This window comes from Lissotriton helveticus, chromosome 10, assembly GCF_964261635.1.
Source record: "Lissotriton helveticus chromosome 10, aLisHel1.1, whole genome shotgun sequence".
Lineage (NCBI taxonomy): Eukaryota > Metazoa > Chordata > Amphibia > Caudata > Salamandridae > Lissotriton > Lissotriton helveticus.
Window position 1 is genome coordinate 695299031 of NC_136071.1, and position 19646 is coordinate 695318676.

The 19646-nt window shown below is 45.1% G+C and overlaps 1 protein-coding gene across 4 annotated transcripts in view; it reads left to right on the plus strand.

Moving 5' to 3' along the window:
* Window positions 1–19646, plus strand: part of DPP6 (dipeptidyl peptidase like 6) — a 2254101-nt gene that overhangs the window by 1996972 nt on the left and 237483 nt on the right. The gene's annotated exons all lie outside the window — the stretch shown is intronic.

Sequence of the window (19646 nt, forward strand, 5' to 3'; positions counted from 1 at the left end):
TTGTAAGCAGGATTGTTTTTGTGCACGAAAGGGCACCTCCCTGCACAAATAAAATCCTCAGAGGCATTTTCTCTTTCTGTGTGTGCTGCAGAGTGCAGCACATATAGAAAGATGAAAGGACGAGGAGAAATAAAGATATTTCTCCGCGTTAAGCTTCACCTGGGGAGTGTTGGTAAATCGGTTATTGTGCCTAAATCTATGGGTGAATGAGTGGAAATACTCACGCTCCACCCATGTGATGCCTCCCTGGGGCAGAGTAACGCAGGGCAGCGATTTGCGCTGTCTTACGTTACTCTAGATTTATGCAAGGTGGCCTTATGTGGCTTGATAAATCTTACTTAGTAGTTGCATCACACTTGCGCCCCATGGCATGGTGCAAGGGCAATGCAACTACTTGGTAAATATGCCCCAGAGCCGCGATCTATCAGTGCTCACTGAGTAAACAAACTGACCATGGGACTACAACCGAAGTAGAATCCGGGTGTGAGTAGAAAAGTGTTTTTTAAAAATAACTGCAGGTTTGTTAATTTTTCTACAGTAAAATTAAGGAAACAGCTTTGGTCTCATTATGAGTGCCCGGCTGTAGACCCGTATGGAGTCACTTGTTACACCGTAAGGGGAATTACCTGATATTATGGGTTGGAAGTAGTAATTTTGCCTAAGTTTTTCTTATTCATGATTTCTCCTCTGAATTATTTTAAGTAATTAAGATGTCCGGTGCAAATGCACCAGATGAGTGCGTTCCTCTGGTTCTCATAATTCTGATGGGGTTATTAACTCCCATTACTGACCTGCAGAATTAGAGGGGATGTCCTAATGAGGCCCTTAATTTTATGTTTGCTGGGCCATTCTGTTTTCATAAGTATAATCATTTTCTCAGAGCATTCAATTCTCAACTTGGCATGCAGCACCTGATATTATGCTAACTTCTCATAAGAGCCTCTTTACACGAAAAGATGCAGACATTGCAATGCTTATTGTCTCACATGTAATGTAGCCTGGGAAATTAGAGCATTGTGGAGCAAAAGGGCAGCAGTCATTTCATAATTTGGAGATTTTGAAAAAGAAGGGCAACTGAGTCAATCGATAATTAGGACATTACATATTTGGAAACCATGGTTTTTGGTTCAGCTTTGAAGTTCCTGTATTCCACGGCGACAAGCATTCGCTATTCCCACACTTATTGAACACAGTTATTGTTATTAACACCATCTTTAAAAATGATATTGCTTTGTAAATGAGCAGATTAGTATATATGAGTTGAAAAAATACCATATTGGTATATGTAGGCTCATTGTCAAAAGTCATAGTGCATCAGAGCTTCCTGGCATTCCGAACCATATGGCTCAGTTGGTAAAGAAAACATCACCATTTAATAAAAGTCATATTTATATTTCTCAATAACGTGCTCAAGATTATTCCAAAATTCATTTAAGCATTTCAAAGGATAGACGTGAACGGATACTTCTTGGATCACTTATCACACTTTTTTGAGATCTTGCTAAAGTTGGCTTGTGCTATCTGTCACAGACATTACTGCATACAGTACTACCTACAGTGGACCTTGAGTCAGCCTCTTCCTCTCCTATTGCATGACACTTCTGTCTGTCACAGTCCCCTGCTCTTGATTGCATAGCTTTCTTCCCTATTCTTGTGTTTTCCCGCCTATAAATTATTTTTTATTTTTACCTTGTTTTTGATTTGATAAGTACTATGCTTACACTGTTGACATCACCAAACTATGGGGTCTATTATAATGTTGGGCCGATCGCCACCGCCCGCATGGCGATCTGCCCGACATTATCTCCCACCCGCCTCCCATTTACCCCCCGCCACATTATAATGGCGAGGGTACCGCGGCGGCCGGGAAGACCGTCTGCCTCTTTTCCACCCGGTAGACAAGTGTTGAATATGGTGGCGGTGTCTGCTAGATACCGCCATCCATATTGCAATGCATGCGGGAAGCAGCCTTTCCGAAAGGCATGCAGTTTTCGCAGTTGGGGGCCTGTTGCGGGCGATGGAGGGCAAATGAGGGGTACCTATAGAACCCCCCCTGCATTTGCATACACAGCATGGCAGGCACCGCGTGGTGCGTGCCTCGTTGTGCATGCAAATGCACAAATGCCTTTTTTGTATTGCAGCGGGTGCTGCTGACAGCACCGCGTGCCGCAATCAATTAAATGTGGGATGCGCCCGCCAGTGTGGCGAGCGCATCCTAATTGTGTATACGTGACCACCGCACACATAGCAGGCGGTCCCATTTCCCGATGCCGCCATCGTAATAGACCCCTATGTTTCTTGTTTTCTTGTTGAATGTGCGTCATACCCTTTCAGTCACTTTCTCTCTACGCTTTACCTCAAGCATATGCTTTAGCTCAAGCATATGCTTGTGCTCTTCCCCATTCTCCCCCAACCTCCCTCATCTTGTCTGTCTCCTTCCACCTTCCATTCGAGTCTGCATCACCGAGCACTCCTTCCCCCACCTCTCTCTCCCTCCCCCTAGCTTTTTCTCCCTCCCGAATTCTCTCCCACGAACCCTCTCCCATACCCCTTCTCCTACCACACCTCTCCAGCTCCATGCTGGCTGCACCTTCATATTTTGCCAATGCCAGATAAGTTTAAAATTGCCCTAGCGAACGGATGACAGATGTGATCGAGGACTCGCGTAAGATTTTTGAGTACATTTGGAGCCCTTTGGTAGAGTACCTGTCAGAGGGATTGCCCCTATTTGCCTACGGTCCCATATTGCAGGCTCTCCATCTCTTTCATATATAGTAGGCTGGGACCCCCTGAGATCCTGCTGGCTGAGGGGTGCCACTGGGACCAACGTCATGTCCCTCGGGTTGACCCCACCCCCCTTACCGGACTGACATAGGGGACCCCGGGCCCATAGGTGGCTCCTGTTCTACAACATTCCCAGTTTTATTAAGATAATAAAACAAGACATCATGGAAATGTTTTTTAAGGTGTTAGACTTTCTTTGTGCATCTTTTTTTCTTTTTTTGTTAAATTTTTTTCTTGTATCTGCCTATCTTCTGTGGGCCTTCGAGCACAGATCACATTTGGGTCCTATAAGCAGTTTATCTGAAGTGCAATGGAGATGTTCTTACTGTATCTGAGCTCTGCTTACGTGTACAATGTATGCTGAGAACTTGTGGAAATGCTGAGTTGTAAAATTTGGCATACCTGTTTATCTTGGCACCTGCACTGTGCTCCTTTGAGCTACATTGGTTTTATATTCTTGTAAAAGACACATAAAAAAGATTTTGAAAAAAAATTGACCTAGCAAGGCCAACAGCTGCGACTGGCCATCATGAAAGTGTATTTCCTGTATTTTGAAGATAGCACTAGGTTGCGCGATGCATTGTGGCGGACATCTTGCAATTATGGAGAATGCATTTTCTACACTTTCAAGGTGGCTGCCTTGTTGCATCACTTCATGTCATGTTATGTTGCATCATGCCATTTTACATCATACAGTAAGACAACCATCTTGAATGTATAGTAGATACTCTTTCAAAATTGCCTGTCACTGGTACTGTCTTTGCCAATGTCAGCAACATTTTGAAAGCATTAGCGAGGCTGACAGTGGCAACCAAACTGCGTTGGCAGAGTGCAGTCAGTTGGCTGTTCCAATGGCTGTTTCTGCATTTTTTTCACAGTGTAAGCAGGAGCGGTCCTTGTAGGTAAGCGCAGCGGTTGGGGGTATGTTAACAGACAACGGAATAGGAATTATTAATTTATTTGATTTTCCATATTCCGTTGTCTGTCAACTTACTCCCGCCAGTCCAAATTAGTTTTGAGCTAGTGATTTTTTATGGTGATTACCCCTCACAAAGACTATGTCACTGTGGGATTACTTCAGTGTCACTAGTTGCATGAGCCACTGCAGCCCTTCCTTCTCACTGGTTGTGTGTGCCTCTACAGTTCTTCTGTGTCTCTGGTTCTATGTTCTCTTGCTCGCCTTTTTAAGTATATTACTTATATTTTACCAAATAATCCATTCTCATGAATATAAGCGCTGCCTCACGTATTACACATGTTTGAATTGAGTCATAGTTAATTGCAGTGCCATTACAATACAGTTATTTTGGTTTATTGTTTTCAGCAAGTGGCAGAGACTTTTTATTTGATAAGAAGCGTTCCCCCAGAAAAATCATTAAGTTCTGCTTTAAAAGCACATGCTTACTTGAAGGATGATTTTAAGATAAAGTACAGAAATGCCTCATGTTCTGTGCCATTTGTACCTTTTGAAAAATAATTTTATTGCGAAAAGGATTTTCTTAAAAAAATAACGTGCGCCAAGTGTTCCCATACTTTTCTTGATGCGCTCTTAACTCAGACTGCCTTTTCATTCCTGAGGTTGGGTGGACTGTTGTTTTTTTTCACTGTGAAGGTGCCTGACCAAGACTGTATGCTCAGTATGGGCCTTCAATGTCGCTGGCTTAACGTGCCACTGTAGTCCTCCTTTGACTTGCTGCATGGCATTGAGGTCATTCTTTATAAAAGCAATTAATCCAGTCTTTATAATATAAGTACTTACTAATTTATTACATATTTTTTAAATTATGCCTGCGAACTTTGCAGTGCTGTTGTAATTTTTTTTTAAATGATTTTTTAAACATTTTTTGGCACAAGTTGATCCTTTTTCATTGTGCTTCTCACTGTCAAGTCACCTAGTAACAGTCTGCGGTGCTGCAGTCTTGTCTTTGCTCACGCTTGGGACATCTGGGATTGGCAAAGCCAATGAGCCTGGCTTCAATATGCTAACACGTGCAGCTGTGTTTGCTTGCATCATCTTGCTGGAGTAGTGATGAGCTCCTTCAGGAGGTTGAATAAAAGTGCTTGATAATCTACTATTGTGATGCTGTCTATGGCACATATGGACTGCATTATACCACACAAAAAGTTCTGGGACTGTTGTCAACAGGGGTGACATCATACCAGTGTAATACCAAATTGTCTTTGTAAGAAGCGGGTTATTGGTTGAGGGGGATGGAAGCCTCACTCAGATAATAACCACATGTCTAAAAAAATAGAGTACATTTTATAAATACAGAAAGATAAACAACCGATATATGATATTTCAATGTTTTAAGTAATTATAGCTCTTACAACTACAGATTGGTCATATTGTCATGCTAGAACAGCTGGAAGTTACAAGTTCAGGCTAAGCGCAGAGTCTGTTGGGCATCGCGGATAGTCATTGCTGGTGCTTTAGGTTGGTGGTCACCGCTGGCTGTCGTTGCTTTAGCACGAAGTGCAGATCTTGCATTGCCGGTCGTCGCAGTTGGTCGCATTGATGGCTGTCACAGGGGGGAGAGTCATGGCATGAAAGGGCAGGTTCACTGTCGAAAAGAAACTTCAGAATTTCAACTTTTTTTCTTGTTAGAAGCTTGGACTGATGTCTGGCAAGGGTCCAGGACTTTGGGAATGAGAAACTCACTCTAGTAGAGTCCAGCAGCTCTAAAGCCTGTTCAGTTGCAGCAGATCAGCTGGACAGTTGCAAGGAGGCCTCTGGAGCTTGTTCCGTCTCTGTATATCAAACAAGAGGTCAGTCAACTGACCCTAGGAGTCACTCAGATTAGCCACTCGGATAAGCAGGTCCAGTCTTCCTTCTCGGACAACAAGGCAGTCCTTTAGCAACAGGGCAATTCTTCTGCTATAATGTCTACAGATTGAGGAGTGTTCTGATGAGTTGGTATGAGAAATTGGTTTATTGGTTGACTGGGGTGTGAGCCCTGGTCAAGCAGCAACCACAATCCTTGTCATGCTGACGCACAAGTTAACCCTAAATTAACCTGTGCTCAAACCTCTGGTAGCTTGGCACAGAGCAGTCAGTCAGGCTTAACATAGACGCAATGTGTAAAGTATTTGGGCAACACTTCAAACAATAATAAAGTGAAAACACCACAAAAAAAGTATCCCACACCAAGTTTTCTTCAATATTAATACCTGACCAAAATGGCAAAAATCCAATTAATGGAACTGGAGAGATGCAATTTTAAAGATTTTAGTGAAAATAGTACCACAAAGCTCCAACTGCGGATATCTGGTTGTGCAGCACCACAATTAAAGTCACAAATTCAGGATGACCGTGATGGGGCAGGCTACTTGGACCTAGTTATGGCTGCTTAACAAAGTATCTTAAATCCTGGTTTGTGGAGCATGGCAAGGATCTGCATCCACGAAGCGTTGCACAGCCGAAGCAATGAGTTGTTTCCGAGATGTGGCGAGGCTGCAATGCGAGGCTTGAGTCATCATCAAGGATCCCATTGATGGGGCTTGCGATGAAAATCTGGCATCGAGGATGTCACATGCAGTAGGGGCAATGTCTCGGTTCCGAGGAGCTGCAAGGCTGTGATGTGGAGGCCTATGTCGTTGTTGTGGCTGCCATTGATGAGGGATATGAAGGCCTGCAATGAGAGTGCATCACGCAGTGGTGGTTCCGATGGGCTGCGATGCGGGTCTTTGTGACTGGTCCAATCCATGCAGCAGTGGAGAAGCATTGGTTCTGCTCAGGTTTGTGCCATACAACAGAGGAGATGTATCAGTTCCACTCAGGGCCAGCTCCAGGGCAGTGCGACTTCAGGGATTGCAGAATGTGTAGGTTTATTTTGGTTTTATAGCATCTGCTGCTGTCCTTGCCTCCAGCATTTTCCAGAAATAATAAAAATGTCAAGATAACTCAAGTGATTAGTTTTCTTCCTGGAAAGAGATCAGAGTTTTGTCTAGTTGAGGTTTTGACTGATCATAAAACAGCACAGAGGGCTAACATGCCTGCTGCAGTAAATGTGTCCACCGCAGGTCACAAAATGCATATAATATAAATAAGAGACATCCTTTTGTTACTTGCAGTTTATAAGTTAAAAAGGCCACCTTTCTAAAAGTGGCATTTTCAGAATTGTGACTTTACCATTGGAGAGGATTTTAAATTTTAATTCATTTGAATCTAAATAGTACATTCCTAACTGTTCCTAATTCAACGTTAACCCCTATTAAATGTGATAGGATAGCCCAGTGTTAGTCAATGGGAGATCTTAGCCTTACAGGAGTTAAAAACGCCATAGGAGTTTTTCTCTGCCAGGACATATAAAACCTAAGTATACATGTCCTAATTTTTAAATACAACATACCCTGCCCTAGGAGCCTATAGGGCCTACCTTAAGGTTGACTTATACATGTTAAAAAGGAAGGTTTTGCCTGGCAAGAGGTTTATTTTCCAGATCGAAATGGTAGTTTAAATCTGCACAAAAGACTGCAGTGGCAGTCCTTAGACAGGTTTTAAAAATCTACTATAGGGGTGCCTCTTGCTCACTAGTAGCATTTAATTTGCATGCTCTGGCTACATGTAGCACCATTTAATAAGGACTTAGAAGTAAATTAAATATAAATTAAACCTACCAATCAGGTAGATGGTAGATTACCAGTGATAAAGAGTACCTTCCCATTGGTTCACATGGAAAAATTACACAATCCTAATGCCAACAAAAAAGGTTTCAGCAACAGAAGGCAAAAATCTGAGGGTGACCCTGCAAAACGTGCCAGATTCAACAGTAATATCACACAGTTTGCATCTACACTGGTGTAATACTGAAATACTTGTTTCTTTGGGTGAAACCACTGAGCTTGCAACTGACTTCAGTTGTCTCATCCGGGTCCCCAAGAACATCCGAGGTGTTACAAAGCCTGCAACTGCCAACTTTAGCGCAGACTCACCATAGACAAGAGAAAAGCAGAGGTCCACCACCATATCCACACCCACCTTACTCCACTTCCCCAGCTGTACACCAGGTGTACCACTATGCACCGTCTTCCCAGGCCTCTAGTAACCTTATACGAAGAGGGTGTGCTTGGTAATACTAGGCAAAAATAGAGCCAATACTTTCCCAAAGGGATAGTGAGACAGAGCCCAGGAGGGGATGGGATGTGACATAAGAAGGTCTGAGAAGAATAGAGAGTTTTTGGGCTGTCACATATTGTGAGGTGATATTTGTTTTTATCTCATTAAGGTGTAGGACACACTAAGTGTGCTGAACAAGGGAAAACAGTGGGCAGACGTTTTATATGTGGGGAAAATGCAAAGAACGAGAAACAGAGAGGTGGGAAAGGTCGGTAGATCTATAGGATTTTTTTTTTCCCTGAGGGTGTGTGCTCAGTAGAGCGATTGCGTAGTATGGCAGCATACTAGGTTTGGTTTTGTGAGTTAGGAGGAGTGGCAGGAGCATGACAGAAGACAATATCCTTTGGCAGACTGGTCAAGGGTATGATGAAGGAACAGTAAGGGACATATACAAAATAAAACTGTCTTTTGATACATATCGACGAGGAATGTTTCCACCTCTGGGTCCGGATGAGGTATTTACCTCAAACTTTTCGATCATAAGCTCTGTTGTCAGTCGGAACCCCACCGCAGACAGCACCCCTTTAAATCCTTATACATGTACAATTCACTACTTTATCAGCAAATCGAACCCCATAGAATTATCACTTCACAAACGGATGAAAAAAATCCAAATGTATTTTAGACAAAAATTAAAGCCACAAGAACCTTGGCAAATTAGGTCACCAAAAATAAGAGCACAAGATAACAGTTTTGGATTTTAAATTGCTATCCCCTTTAATTGACTACCAGCTCACTATTGCAAATTCCTTCTTGTAAGTCGCAATTACATTTTTTTATAGATGCAGTACAGTCAATGTAGTTGTTTTTGTGAGTGGCGGAGAGCATGGTTATGCGATCATTAATGTACAAACACAAGAAGCAGGCAGAGACTCCATAAGGGTTCAAAGCAGTAAACATCATAATTATTGACTGAAAGCGGAATTTCAAATATCCTGTAGTAGAGCTGAAAAACATGAGCACAATGCCATTATAAGGTCTGCTACCACTACAGCTTTAGTTAATATTTAACCCCTTCCAGGCTGATGACGAGCTCAGCACGTCATGAGCGTAACCTGCCGTGCGCTCATGACGAACTGAGCTCGCCATGAACCGCGGGGTTTTTAAAATTGCCGCGCACAGCGGGAAAAGCCGCCGCAGCGATGCGGTTAACCTGTGTTTGTTTAATTCAGCTAATCACATATTCCGCAAATGTTCCTTCTTTAGTAGGTTGAGCTTCGATCAACCTGTTAAATCTCTTCTGTGGGGTTTGGCAAACCCACCGATTGCCATTAGTTACTATCTGCAGCATTCAGAAATGCTGGCTTCTTATTGGTGCATTTCTGTTAAAGTCCCTCCTTTGTGTGTTTAGCTCTCTTTCCGGCGATTTCACTCACAGAGCATTTTGATTGGCCATCACACAGTACAGTATGTGAGGGCCTCTCTTCCCTCCTCCCATCTGGCTATTGCAGCTCAGGCATTTTTTGTGTAGGTTTATGAATGCCAATGTATTTTGTTCTGACAAAAAAAAATATTGCATTTCAGTTTCAGAACCTTCATGGTGCGGCGTATCTTTCACTCCCCGTGGAGCACTGAGAGAAATTCAGCGGCAAACATCTCAGAAGTGTCTTGTACATTTTTGTGGTACTTGCTCTGTCTCTCACGCTGACTTTTTGAAAGTGTGCTTAATGCTGTGCAACTAAAAAAGACCATTGTGTACTTTGCTTAAAATAATTCACGCACACTCAAAGAAGTCTTTGAGGTTTGAAGCAGAATGTTGCAGTTTAACATGCAGTGTGCTGAATGTCAGCAGAGTGGCATCGTGGAATGTTCGGAATGTTAATGAGGCTGATGTCACTGCGTCCGCCTTCAGCACCAAGCTGCGGGAGGTAACAAAAGTTGTGAAAGAAAGGCGCCAAGGTCCCACATCAGCATTACTTTTTAGGTTTCGCCTGGCGTCGGAGCTCCTAGCTCCGCCCAGGAGAAATCCTATGTCTTTACAGTGTAGGGCTTAGTCCCGCCCTCTGTTCCATTGGCTAACTCCATAAATGGAGGCTAGCCATTGGAACTGAGATCTGTCCGTCAATTGCGGAGCAGATTCGGGGGCTTCCGGACATTTTTACTCATCCTGCCCCTTCTGACAACGTCATGCGGCCGTGGGCGGGATTTATTTTTGTTTTTGTCGAGGTTGCTTTTCGTCACTCCGCCGCCGGAGGAAGTCCAGGTGAGTGCTTTCCCGCACCCCCCTCCAACAGAGGAAGCCTTCCCGACCACCCCCCCTGTCCGTGTGCCTTTCCCCGTTCCCGCCCCCTCCCGCTGTCCGTGTGCCTCCCTCCAGCGTTGTGGGCTTCACCACAGAGCGTCTTTCCCCGTTCCCGCCCCCTCCCGCTCTCCGTGTGCCTCCCCGCCCCCCCTCCCGCTGTCCGTGTGCTCGTAGGTGCTTGAGCTTGTTTATTTTGCCTGAAACAGTGAATGCTCTGTCACTTGCTGAGATCTGTTTATTTGAAACATGTTTCCCGCCTCCCGAGCCGCAGCCGGTCCCAATGCCGATGTAACACGGCCTCCGCTCTCCCCGCCTCCCTCTCCCCTCCCACAGCATATCCCCGCCTCCCTCGTCTCCGGCTGGGCTCCCGGCTGCTGCTCTTGTGCTAATCATTTTTAATGGATTTACAATTAGCAAAGCAGCAATTATTAGCAAAGCAATTAGCAAACAGCAAAATATTTGTGTTAAATGAGTCTTCCGATCAGTATCTGCTCCTCCGCTCTCCCCGCCTCCCTCTCCCCTCCCACAGCAGATCCCCGCCTCCCTAGCAGCAGCCGGTCCCGATGCCGATGTAACACGGCCTCCGCTATCCCCGCCTCCCTCTCCCTTCCCACAGCAGATCCCCGCCTCCCTCGTCTCTGGCCGGGCTCCCGGCTGCTGCTCTTGTGCTAATCATTTTTAATGGATTTACAATTAGCAAAGCAGCAATTATTAGCAAAGCAATTAGCAAAATATTTGTGTTAAATGAGTCTTCCGATCAGTATCTGCTTTAGTCTCGATTTTCCGCTATGTACCCAACATTCCACGGATTTGAAACTCGAACGTGTAATTAATAGTTCAATTTTAGGGCATCGTATGTGACGTGTATTTGTTTATATCTAACCTCTCGTTTTGTTTCTTGTTTGTTTTGAACCAGGATGTCTCTTAGAAATAAACCCGGTTACTAGCTAGTCCCGTTGTCAATAATAACAGATACATAAGAGCTCATAAATATTGCACGTTGAGAAATGCACATTTCCAAGATCCGAAAACCCGTGACGCACTGATGCTCAGCTAGTAAATACACCAGAATGGCTGCTTACATCATCCGCCATTTTATTCCTGAGTGCTCGCTGTCTGAGTGCAGTTATTCATTTGGGACCTGAACATTTAGCTGCGGTAATGACCTGCCTGTCCTAATGATGCTGCCGGTGCTACTCATGAAACACGGGTTTGCTGCTTTTGAGCAAACTATTCAGGTTATTTCCCAGCACACTGGGTGATGTAGTCCATGTTTTTTCCACACACTGTCTGCTATAAGAGACCTCTGGGTGATTATCAGGCCGTCAGGTCTTCTGTCCCAACAGAGTGTCGTGGAAACTCTCCAAAACCACGAAACGAGAAACCTAGAGCAACAGGCATTTATTTTTCAGTGGTGTCTGTGTAAGCAGTTAGGTCTCTCGTTGTGGCTGGTGCTAGGTTTATACCGAGTATGCACTACTAAACCGATATTGCAAATGCGTACATAGTGGGCTTTATATGAGTCTGTTGTTGCCCACTGATAACTTTATTTTATGCTAACAGAGATTTGTATAGTGCTGTATAGCCTTTAGTATGGCCATGTAGCATTTTCAGGTTCGGGTAACTTCTCCCTCAGGTTTTGAGAATTCATCACACACTATAGTATGTTTTGTGTGTCAGCACCAACACTGGCAGTTTAGGCATGCTTTATGCTAAGTATTTATATTTGATTATAGTGTGGGTAACCAGAGATCTTACTCAGTTTCAGGTATGTGCCACCTGAAGATTGATATGGGTATTACTCAGCTTGAGGTATCTGCAGGAGGAAACTGAGACTATGTTGTCTTGTTAAGCATGAACACTTTGTACCTGGGGGTGCCTAGAAGACCATGGCGCCTGCTCCACTTCCCAGAGGTGGCGCTAGTGAAAGGCTAGGGACAATTGCCCCCCAGATGATTGCAGTACCAGCCGAATCAAGAGTACATGCGTCTTTTTAAAGTCGGAGGCCATTTGATACCTGCCTTGAGGCCAATCACGAGTCTACCATGATAAATACGCCAAAGAAAATAACATTGAGGAAACATTAAAACATCTGAAAAGAGGTAACATGGTGGGACTTTCCCTTCGTTATCCATCCCTGCTTTTCGAGTAAAATTGAGTAAAGCCTTGCCCCTTAAACAATTATTGGGTGACGGCGATTCCCGCGCAGTGCACGTGACGTGGGGCACATGCCGTATTGAGGGAGTAGTTGTAAAGAATTGTATTTGTTTTTTAAAAGCGGATGAACAGTGTTCTACGGTGCCGGCGCCTAGTGAAGCTTTAAGAACATGTAGGGTAGCGTTTGGAAATACAAAATTGGAGTTTGGTAGCACTGCATGTCAAAAGTGTTGCTGTTACTGAAGTGAACGATCATGTCCACTTTTGGAAGAAGAATGATAGACTGACAGTCTCGCTGTGATTTAAGTCTGTGGGCTGCAGGTTGCGCGAAGATGTCGCAGTGAGCGTTTCATCCACCGGATTTATTTGACAAGTCGAGGATGTCACTTAAGGCGATGCAGGGGCCCCTCGAGCATGACTGAGTAATATTGCCCCTGCGTGCCAGGCTTTTATCAAGATTTGTACGTTTAGGCGCTTCGCACTGTTTAAGAAAAGATGTGAAAAGAGGGTGGTAAACTGGTAATCTAGAGAAAAACGTTTGTAAAATAGAGACTGTGTAAGTACTCGTCTCACATGAATTTTCCCTCGGGCGCCCGTTCCCTTTTAGTATCCGCCCTAAGTCACAAACTCATTTAAAGTTCTTCTCTAGATGTGCACTTTACTAGGTGCCTGCAATTTGTCCTGTAGCTCATCCTGTACTGGTAGCGCCAGCCCATCGATGCACACAGTCCACCTTCTCCGCTGTGTGACCACACGACTTTCATGTTTTTTATATAGCACTTCTACTATTTCTATAAGCACTAGACCTTAGTAAAGTCTTCCATTTTGCCCGTTCTTCTATATTTGAAAACACCAACGATCTCACCCGCTGTCTACACATGAGGGTTCCCGAGTGTGTGCGTGTGTGACTGCTCCTGTGTGTGTGTGTGTGACTGCTCCTGGGTGTGTGTGTGTGTGTGTGTGACTGCTCCAGGGTGTGTTTGTATGTGACTGCTCTAGTGCGTGTATGACTGCTCCAGTGTGTGCGTGCATGCGACTGCTCCAGAGTGTGTGTGTGTGTGTGTGTGACTGCTCCTGGGTGTGTGTGTGACTGCTCCAGGGTGTATGCGTATGTGACTGCTCCAGAGTGTGTGTGTGTATGTGCCTGCTCCAGAGTGTGTGTGTGTGTGTGTGTGAGACTGCTCCTGGGTGTGTGTGTGTGTATGTGACTGCTCCAGAGTGTGTGTGTGTGTATGTGACTGCTCCAGTGTGTGTTAGTGTGTGTGTGTGTGTGTGTGTGACTGCTCGAGTGTGTGTGTGTGTGTGTGTGTGTGTGTGACTGCTCCAGTGGGTGTGTGTGTGTGTGGCTGGCTCTGGGTGTGTGTGGCTGGCTCTGGGTGTGTGTGTGGGTGGTAGTAATTGCTGTCTGCTGAGCTCGTCCGTAGGGTACAATAGTTCTCACATTTGCGAGAGATTAAGCTATTGGCAATGTAAATGACAATGCCATTTATTTATCTGTTTTCAAAACCAACACATACATACAAATTTTGTCATTTACAATGCCAATAGCTCTAACTTCTCCAAAGGCGAAACCGTTGCATTGTAAATGCTTGTTTGTTCAATGCCGCAAGTTGCTTTTGAATCTTTAATACTCTTTCCCTAATAAAGACATCACATCAGCAAGTACCCTGAAAATGTTCAAATAAAACTGTTGAATCCTACTGCTTTTTTGAGATTAGATGAAAAATGAAACAGCACAAAATAACTTGGTTACTCTCCGATAAGCTACATATATTTTTGCTAACTATTGTCTGACAAATGCAATCTTATCTGCGTGCAAGTAAGTGTAACGTCTCAGGTACAATGTATTAATAATATCATGGCTGTCAAATTACATGTACAATATTATGATTAGAAGCTAACTGTTTTAGGGTATTCATTATTTATATATTTCCATCTGTACTGATCCATGTATTTTTTGGGGTCCGACTGCAGCTCCGTAGTGCAGTGTTGCTCTCAACCACGGCTGGGCCCCCGCTGTGGGGGTTAATATGTAAATGCTGACCGCCAGTGAATAACAATTAATTTCCGAGCTTCGCCGGCCAAAGGGAGAGAGTCGGGCCCTCCTTCAATCTGGCTATTGCAGGTCAGGTGTTTTTTTGTTGTTGTACTTTTATTAGCTCAAACCGGACCAGAAGGTCACTAGTTCCCTTACACAGGGACACATTCATTATTTGGTAGGCATGGGGAGATTAAGTGATTTTCCCAGAATTAACCATGTGCCCGATGCAATATGGGCCTTGAGGTTTGGCCTTTTAACAGTTTCATCATGGGCTCAAAAAAGAAAAGTGTCTTTCTTACATTTCTTAGCACCCAGGATAATATGCTGCATAGCCAAAAAACTTAAAAGTCCCAAAGGCAAGACTGATTGCATTGCAAATGCTTGTTTTTATATTTCCATTTTCCTGGTGCAAATAATTCATATCACTTCAGATTGTGCATTACACTCACCTGAATTAGGCAACCTAAACTGCTGAACACAGATGTTTTTCACAGTGGCATACCTTGGATCCTCAGTGCTGGACTATCTGTTGCCTGATTCCTCACATCCCGGAGATCGAACAAGAGAAAAATCTAAGGACAAAGACCCAATTAAAAAACAAGCATTCATGTCAGAAATAAGGTGTAACTTAGGATGCAAGGCTGCACCTAAATCAAAGTGACATGCGCATCCAGGTGTCTCAAGCCTTATTTAAAAAAACGTCTGGATTTGGTCACAGTAACGGGCATCGAACAGGCTGCCTAGGTAAAAGGAACTTCAGTATGCCTTAATGTCATGCGTAACAACAAGAATCATGGAAAAATAACTGCAAGGGCCTAAGATATTTCTCAGCTTTCAGCACCCACTCTACCAGCAAGCACTGTCAAATGCCAGTATTAATTCTACCTACCTACAATCACACTTCTGCAAAAGTGAAAATATGGACTATTCCTTGCCAACACAGTTGTAACAAGCATTTGCAGTACAATCTGTCTCACCATTGGGACCTTATAAGTGTGAAGCCATGCAAGATGCACTTACTCGCTTTAAGCACTCGCGTTAAGACTTGAAATCCACTGCTGATCAGTGTCAAAGTGCAGGTGCTCCCTGTGTAAATTAATATTGCAATTGGTTCTGCCTGATTGGCCCATTTGGTTTACTGGTAAATCCCTGAGTGTGCCAGGGCCTGTAAATCAAATGCTGCTAGTGGGCCTGCAGCACTGATGGTGCCACCCACATGAGTAGCCCTGAAAAAGTATCTCACACCTGCCACTGCAGTGTCTGTGCGCAGTGTTAAACTGCCATTTTGATCTGGCAAGTGCACCCACTTGACAGGTCTTACCCTACCCTTTTCTCACATGTAAGACTTCCTTCAGGTAGGCTCAAGGTACCCCCATGGACAGGGTGCAGTGTTTGTGAAAGGTTTGACATGTATTGGTGTGTGTGACATGTCCTGATAGTGAAATACTGCCAATTTCGTTTTTCTTTTCACTATTGAAAGACTATCTGTCCCGTAGGATAACATGTAAGATACTTTGTAACAGCTTACATGTATAATTCCCATTGGGACAAGAGAGAAATAAAGTTTAGGCTCTCTGAACTCAAAATCTAATAACACATCTTTTAGTAGAGATGGTTTTTAAATCATGTATTTGAAAATGCCACTTTTCGGGAGTAGGCATTTTCAAGTGTGCCTCATCCTGTTTGTGTATTGACTATCTGGTTTTGGAGTGACAGGGTCTTGGGATGTGCATTCACTGTAGATAGCCACTGGGGGGGGGAGGTGAGGTGTGCCTGGCCCTTCCTGGGTGACTCATAGCTGAGCTGAATAGACCGTGGCTGCATGCAGAGTAGTGGGAGGAGCTGTCCTTGCACCTGAGTAGGGCCTGTCTCCCTTCCACAATGCTGTCATACTGCACCAGTGAGGACAGAACCGATTTGAACTGGGCGCAGAGACCTTTGCACAAAGAAGAACAAAGACAAAATGGGGTATAAGTAGTGGACCTTAAACCCCAGAGCGTTAGATCACATCTAGACTCATGAGGAACCTTTGCCAAGGAGAAGAGCTGACGAGCTGTGAGGAGGAGTACTGCCCCTTTGTTGTGTGTTGTGTGGGGTTGGCCTGCAGCTGCTGTTTCTGTCAAAGAGAGGACAAAGACTGGAACTTTGCTGTGAAACCTGCTTGAAGAAGAATCTCCAAGGGCTTGTGTGTACTGGCCTCCTGTTCTGAAGTCTCAGGGGCACAGAGACTTCATCTCCAGCTCCCCTGAGCTCAATTGCTGAGAATTCTGACCTGCCAGGAGGTGCCTGTTTACGTTTTGGGCCTCTGGAGGTTGTTTCTGCTGTTGGGAGCTGAAAGAAACTGAAGAAACAAAAAAAATTGATGCATCGCCCTTCTTGAGGCTGTTTTTCCCATGCAGCACCGCTGTGTGGGAAGAATCTCCACACATTGCTACCATGTCACTGCAGCTATGACGAAGTGCCTGCCTGCAACTGCAAGAACCAATGCTTCGTGGGATCATTGCTGAAGAAACCACGGCAGCACCGCTTGGCGCCGCCGCATTGATGACCGTCGCATCCCAGATTTCCACGCACCTGTGGGTATTTAAGGAGGATTGAAAGCCATATTACTGTTTTCTTCGAACACAAGTATTTACTTAACGTCATACTTCTGGTGGGTATCATTACACCAAGAGAACCGAAAGCAATATTACTATTTCACAGAACACGATTGTTTATTTTACGCCGTTCTTCGGGCTTTTATTTCTACATAAAATTTACAGTGAATGCCTTGGCAGTAGTATACAATTACACTTGACTGCCTTGAAGGACCTACTTTGTGTCTTTACATTATTCCGCCCATGCCTTGACAAAGTCTAAGGGAAGACGAAACACGTGTTGGCTGTTGTTTGTTGCTTTGGGAGATATCATCAAAAAAGAAAAATAAAGAAATGTACATATTTGAAGAAACCAATTGTTGTGGACTCTGTCTTCGGAAAGAATATGGGAAGGGGGACAGCCTGCTCTTATGTTGCATAAATTGATGAATGTTCTTTTTTTCGGACTATAACCTTGACAGAAACTTAGGGCCAGATGTAGGTAAATGTAATTTACCGATTTTTAAATACCGAATTTTACCGATTCGGTATTCAAAAATCGGTAAATGAGATGTAGGTAAAAAATCGGTATTTTTTACCGAATCGGTAAAAGTCGGTATCGGACTTTCTGTAATTACCGAATCGGCAAATATGGAATCGGTAATTACCGATTCGGTAATGGCCATACAACCCTATGGGCCAAAAGGCCCATAGGAATGCATTGAAAATACCGAATCGGTAAATACCGAATCGGTAAATCCCGATTCGGCAAGCAAGTAAAAGTGAAAGCAATGGAAAAAGCCAATCAGGTGCCACCACCCTCCCCCACCCTACCAGGGAGTGTCAACCCAGGCAGCTGCAACTCATTAGAAGGTTCTGGAGAGGCAGTCAGAGCTGAGCAGAGAGACAGAGCAGCAGGGAGAGATTTGTTTGCAGTGAAAGAGAGTAATAATGGCAAGCAGCACAGAGAGCCAGAAGGCTGAAAGAAAACGAAAATTAAAGTTCAGCAGCATGGAGCTGCAGGTACTGGTGGAGGAGGTGGTGAGGGTCCACAAACAGCTTTTTGGCAGGCTGTCCCTCACAGTACCAGAGTCACCCAAAAGAAAACTGTGGCTTGCCATAGGGGAGAAGGTGAATGCTGTGGGTGTGACCAGCAGGAGCCAAGATGACCTGAAGAAAAGATTTTACGACCTCTGGAGCCTCACCAAAAAAAAATGGCAGAGATCCACAAGCAGGCTGGTGTGACCGGTGGAGGCAGGAACCCAGCACCCCCCCTGATTGACCTTGAGGAACTGGTGGCCTCAACCATCGAGCCTGACAGTGTTGTGGGAGTAGGATGTGGACAGCTCAGCCAGAGCTACTACAAAAGGTAAGAGGCTTGCGCAGCATGACACCCCAAAGCAAACTGCTTCCCTTTAGCCTTTGTGTACAGGCCAACCCTAGTCCAGTACTGCTAGCACTATACATGAGCAATGCATTATGGGAAATGTAGTCAGCAAATGTAGGACCACATGTAAGTGCACAGAAAACAGCAAGGCATTGAAAGCCAATCAGAGTAATGAAAGTGAAATGTGCAATGCATTTATTGTAGTGACTGTAAGACAATAGCACTCAGTGTACATACGCTTCTTTATACCTAGGGCCAACATCAGGCAGTGGACCATCTGAATCACAAGGAACTGCACCAGCGAGGGAGGAGAGTGTTGAGGCAGGGCCAAGCACCGCAGAAGCCTCGCAGGAGGACGAAGACGCCACTGCCATCTCCCATGAGGATGACACTGTTCGTCCCCTTGTGTTTCCCCACTCCCCACACCTTTCCCAATCTCCCGCATTGGTGTTCTCACCTGAGAACTCCCCATCACGGTCCCTGACAACACCTGCTACCTCACCAGCCAGGAGGAGAATTGTGGCCCCACTGAGAGTCATGGCGGGAGGTGAGGGTGAGGCTCCAGCAACCATACTAGTCACTCCTACTGCACAGGTGTGCACCCATCAGTCCAGCAGCACTCGCAGCCGCCAACGCACTCCCAGCAGTGCAGGTCCACCTGGAGAGGGCACTGTGTTCCGTGGCCTTGAGGGGAGCATGGTGCGCATCCAGCGCATGCAGGGGAAATCGATTCAGGCCTGCCACCGCCAAATTTCGAATCCTAAATCAGCAAATGGGAGACATGGGCAAGGGCATCAGTGATTTAGTGGAAACCAACAGGGAGGTTGCAAAGACCAACAGTGACATTGCATCTGGAATGCTTCACGTGACCACCGCCATCAACCAGCTGTGCGCAAAAATGGATACCCAGGAGCACACAAGGCGCAGGGATGCGCGTGTGCACAACAGGGCTATGAACCGGCTGGCCACGGCAACATCCCAGCTATGCCGTAGGGGCGTCAACATGCAGGAGAGCCTCACGCAGAACACCGCGGAGGTAACCAGGGGCATGGCCAGGATCACCAGTGCCCTGGAGGCCATGATCATCTCCCATACTGCTGTGAATCCTGCCCTGGCCGTGGCTGAGGCAGACGACAGCAGCAGCCGCAGCAGCCCGGCTAGCGCAGTTGTTGAGCCACGCCGGAGCACCAGGCACTCAGCTGAGCCTGCAGGCCATGCTGAAGGGAGTGAGCAACACCCCAGTGGCTCTGCGAAGCGCGGCCACAAATGACATTGACAGTGTGGGTGAGGCAACCTGGGACATTAGCAGTCCCCACGTTCAAATACTTATTTTTTGTTCC